This window comes from Penaeus japonicus, unplaced genomic scaffold, assembly GCF_977035675.1.
Source record: "Penaeus japonicus unplaced genomic scaffold, GWHDUDI00000001_assembly GWHDUDI00000017, whole genome shotgun sequence".
In the NCBI taxonomy this organism is placed as follows: domain Eukaryota; kingdom Metazoa; phylum Arthropoda; class Malacostraca; order Decapoda; family Penaeidae; genus Penaeus; species Penaeus japonicus.
This window is the reverse complement of record NW_028234419.1, coordinates 30,886,458-30,892,171: the sequence shown is the minus strand read 5'-3', so window position 1 is coordinate 30,892,171 and position 5,714 is coordinate 30,886,458.

The window sequence follows — 5,714 nt, the reverse complement described above, 5'->3', positions numbered from 1 at the left end:
CCTATTTATTTTCTTCTTTTCTTTCTCGAATTTAATCTTATGCCTTTTCTTTACTTATTTTTCTCCTCTTTATTTTTTTGTCTTCCTTTTCTCGTTCTTCTCTCCTCTTTCTCTTCTCCTTCATTTTTTTACTCTTCTGGTTTCCGTTTTTTATCTCCTTCTCATCTCCTTCGTTCTTTCTTTGCAACACTTTCTCCTTCCCATTTTCTCTTTCTCTCTCTTTCGCTTTTATTGACAGCTCGTCTTCGCCTAGTGACTCGCACCTCTTTTCTTCCTTCTCTACCTCCTTTTTTTCTTCCTCTTTCTCTATCTATTTCTTTCTCTTTTTCTCTTCATCCTTATCTCCCATTTCTCGTTTTTTTTCATCTTCTCTGCTTTTTCCTTCCTTCTTCTGTTCTCTCTCTTTTGCTTTCTTCTCCTCTTCCTTTTCTCGTCCCTCTATCCCTTTTCCTTCTTTCCCTTCTTATTCTCTCTCCTCTATTTTCTCCTTCTCTAATCTATCCTCTTCCTTCCCTCTTCGTCTCTCTCTTTCTCTCCACTCGGTGACGCAAGAGGGCCGTACCTTCCCCCCCCCCACCCCACTCCCTTCCCCCTTTCTTGTGCCCCCCTCCCTCTCCTCGTGCCTCCGCCCCCCACCTCCCTGTGCCCCCCTCCCCCTCTTCGCTTTACCTGCATTTCGTCGGCAAATTGACTCGGTTGCACAGCCTTGCACTCCACTTACCTGGTTGCATCCGGTTGGCCCAACGTCGGGGGGAGGGGGGGGAGGTGCGAGGGTCAGGAGGAAAAGGTTATTTATCACTTTTATTATTATCATTGTTATTATTATTGCTATCATCATCATCCTTGTTATTATCATTGTTATCACTATTGCTATCATCATTATCCTTGTTATTATCATTGTTATAATTATTGCTATCATCATCATCCTTGTTATTATCATTGTTATCATTATTGCTATCATCATTATCTTTGTTATTATCATAATATAATATGTCATCATTATCATCATTTTTTCATTAATTACTATTACGATAATAATGCTATTATCATCAGCAGTATCAGTATCATAATAATTATTATTCCTAACCATATCATCATTATCATTATTACTATCATCATTATCTGCATTGTTATCATTATTATTATCATCATTGTTATCATATTATCATTATCATTATTGATATTATTATCATTACTATTGTCCTTATTATCATTTCTATTATTATTATCATTATAACTATTGTCATTATCATCATTATTATCATTACAATCATAATCACTGCTATTAACATCACCATTATCATTGCTCTAATTTTTGTTATCTGTTTATTTTCACTATCGTTATATTAATCGTTATCATTATTTTTCTCATTATAATTATTATGATTATCATTTTTATTATTATTATCATCATCATTATTATCATTATCCATCGACATCATCATTACCATTATCATTATCATCTTTAAAATTTAGTAACTTTATTTTCAGTATTGTAATTATCATCATCACTATCATTACTATCATTATCATCATTATCATTATCATATTCATCAGTATTATTGTTATCATTATCGTCATTATCACAATTATTATCGTTTTTATCACCACCTTCTCATTCTTCTCCTTTTTCTTATAATTCCATTTTTCTTATAATTCCATTCCTTTCCTTTCCATTCCCCCTCCTCCTCTTCCACCTTTAGGCTACCTTTTCTTCTTCTCCCCTTCCTCCTCTTTTTTACTACTCCTTTTTTTTACCAGTCCTCCACCTTTCATTCTTTTCCTCCTCCTCCTCCACCATCTTTCTTTCTTTTCCTCCTCCTCCTCCTCCTCCTCTTCTTCCTATTCCTCCTCTTCCTCCTCCTCCTACTACTACTACTACTACTATTCAACTACCGCAACTACTACTCCCTCTCCACTATATCTCCTCCCCCTCTTCCACTCCCTCCTCTTCCTCCGCGTCTTGTTCCTCTTCTTCCTTCCACCCATCCACCCATACGTGCAAGCAATCGCCTTCTTAGGCAAGCAATCTTCACCAAGTAAATTGTCAATCTGTTTGGGAAAATATTCGTGCAAATGGCTTTTCAGTCTGGCTGCTTATGCTATTCCAGAACAAAACACATAGTCCTAATAGTTTGTTTTTTTTATTTTTGTAAAAGAAAAACAAATAAAAGAAAGAGAAAAAAAGGCATAGAATAAATTGTAATTGAATTGCGTTGCTTTAGTAAGTCCTTAGTAAGAACATTAGTTTTATATTGCATACAGAGCAGTGTATTCTTTTCGGCTCTCCGATATTGGTATACCATTAACGCAGCCGGAAAATTGGTTTAAATATATTTGATCTAAGATGTGGTATTAATTGAAACTATCCATTTCATGTTTGTTTGTGTCTGTGTGGTTGTGTCTGTGTTTGTATATTGTGTAATTGTGTCTCAAGTATGTGTTTGTGTTTGTATGTTGTGTAATAGTGTGTTAGCATTTTTTTTTTTTTTTTTTTTTTTTTTTCAATTACCAATCGCATAAAGAGGCCACATACAACAATCCCATCCCCTGTACGAATAATTTCTCCCTCTTCCTCATTTCTTTTATCTTTTATTAAAATTTAAAAAAGTCTTGAAAAAGGGATACGAAGTGCCAGCTCAACAGAACTGGGTATCCTTTTGTTAGTGTTCTCTCTCTCTTTCTTTCCTTTTATCTTTTAAAGAAAGATCATCATCATCAAACGTAAGCAACAATATATGATTTTTGATTCCTTACGTCTCATGATGAATTATCGTTATCGTCAACATGAAAAAATACCTAAAAGTGTGACCATGTGGTGATGCTAACCTTTGGAGATCCGGCTGATGATACTTAATTACGGAGCTTCCCGATAGATGACTCTGCGGGCACTGGGACGTCGTCTGTTTGTTTACAATTTTAACAGTACACGTGAAGGGGCGTGTTGTTACAGCAAGCATGACGGCGGTTTTACATGGGCATAAGGTAAGATTTTGTATATTTTATGCATCAAAATACATGGCAAGACGTTTCGTTTAGCTAATATCAACTACATGCAATAAGAAATCAATTGAAGCCTTAGGCCAGAATAGAAGTTATTGCTACTTGTCATTACATATATATATATATATATATATAATATATATATATATATATATATAATATATATATATGTATATATATGTATGTATATATATATATATATATATATATATATATATATATATATATATATATGTATGTGTGTGTGTGTGTGTGTATATATATGTGTGTATGTGTGTGTGTGTGTGCGTGTCCGTGTGTTTATATATATATATATATATATATATATATATATATATATATATATATATATATATACATATGTGTGTATATATATATGTATATATATACATATGTGTATATATGTATATATATATATATATATATATATATATATATATATATATATGATTGTGTATATATATATATATATATATATATATATATATATATATATATATATATATATATTTGCTGATGCATTTGCATTTTCGTAAACAAGGAGTAGAGGAAACATACTGTAGATTATTGGAGGATATATATAGAAATGGTACTCAACCATTAAATTTCACGCAGAGACTGATAGAATACCAATAAAAAAAATGTCAGACAGGGCGACTCCATCTCATTAAAGCTGTTTACAGCTTGCCTAGAGGGAATCTTCATGAGGCTAGATTGGAAGGAGAAAGGGATAAAAATAGGGGATGAACAATTAAGCATCTAAGATATCCACATGGCATTGTTCCTTTTGGAGAGTCAGCAAATGAATTATAACAGTTACTAAGCGATTTGAATAGAGAAGGTCTGAGGGTTGGTCTTGAAATGAACAGTAAAAATACTAAAGTCATGTTCAACAGTTGTTGCCTGGTCCATGTATCTCTTTTTCTGTCTCTTAAGCAATTCTTATCATGAGCCTTTCCATTCCTCCTTGAGTTCTTACTAATTTCCTCTCAAGTACTGTTTCTGACCCATATGTTATGACGGGGAGGACACATTGGTCAAAAACCTTTCTCTTGAGACATAATGGCAGACGACTTCGTAATATATTAATTTGTGTATCGAAGGCACTCCAACCTAGCCTAATTCGCCGTTTTATCTCAGTTTCGCAAAATGTATTTGTTTGAATGAGTTGGCCTAGGTAAACATACACGTTTACTGCTTCTCGTACCTCGCCCTTCACTTGTATTTGCTCAACTGTGGTTCGACTGTTGAACATGACTTCAGTCTTTTCATGTTCATTTTAAGACCAATCTTCAGACTTTCCCTATTCAAATCGCTTAGTAATTGTTGTAATTCATTTGCTGACTCGCCGAAAAAAACAATGCCATCTGCAAATCCTAAATTCCTTAAGTATTCATCCCTATTTTAATCCCTTTCTCCTTCCAATCTAACTTTTTGAATGCTTCCTCTAAGCAAGCTGTAAACAGCTTTGATGAGATAGTGTCGCCCTGCCTAACACTTTTGTTATTGGTATTTTATCGGTTTCTTTGTGAATTTTCATTGTCGCTGTACCATCTCTATATATATCCTTTAATAAACTACAATATATTTCCTCTACTTCTTTTTTACGAATTGCATCTAGCACTGCTGTTATCTGTACCGTGTCGAATGCCTTTTCGTAATCTACGAATGCCATACACAGAGGCTTCTTGTATTCGTTTGTTTTCTCTCATATTTGGGTTAGTGTGTGGATATGATCTGTAGTTGAGAATCCGCTGTGGAAGCCTGCCTGTTCCCTGGGTTGTTTTGAATCTAATGTATCGGTGATGCGGGCTGTGATGATTTATGTGAACAGTTTATAAATGACAGAGAGGAGGCTTATAGATCGGTAATTCTTTAGGTCTTTTGTGCCTCCCTTTTTTGTGTATTAAAGTTATTATTCCGTTTTCCAGGTTTTACCGTCGCTTAGACATTCGGCTAGTCTTACTGCCGCAACCTCTCCTTCATCTTGAATAAGATCTACACTAATGCCATCTTCTCCTGGTGTTTTTCCTCATTTCATGCCTTTAAGTGCCCTTTTTATTTCTTCTATCGTAATGTTTGGGACGTCTCCAAATGTTGTATATTGATCGTTCGAGTTGTATAAGTCGCAATGAAAGTCTTCTACTACTTTGATAATTTCATTTTTAGTGTATGTCATCTCTCCATTGGGTTTCTTTACTGCATATTTTTGTTCCCCCCCCCCCCCCTATTCTGAGCCTCCTCTTTGTTGTTTTAACGCTGTTGCTCGAAAGCAAAGCAAAGCAAAGCTTATATATATAAATATATATATATATATATATATATATAGATATATATATATATATATATATATATATATATATATATATATATATATATATATTTATATATATGTATATATATATTTATATATATGTATATATGTATTTATATATATGTATATTTATATATATGTATATATATATCTATACATATATATGTATATATATGTATGCATATATATGAATATATGTGTGTGTGTGTGTGTGTGTGTGTATATATATATATGTATATATATATATGTTTATATATATGTATATATATATATATATATGTTTATATATATGTATATATATATTTATATATATGTATATATATATATATATATATATATATATATATATATATATATATATATATTATATATATGTATATATATATCTATACATATA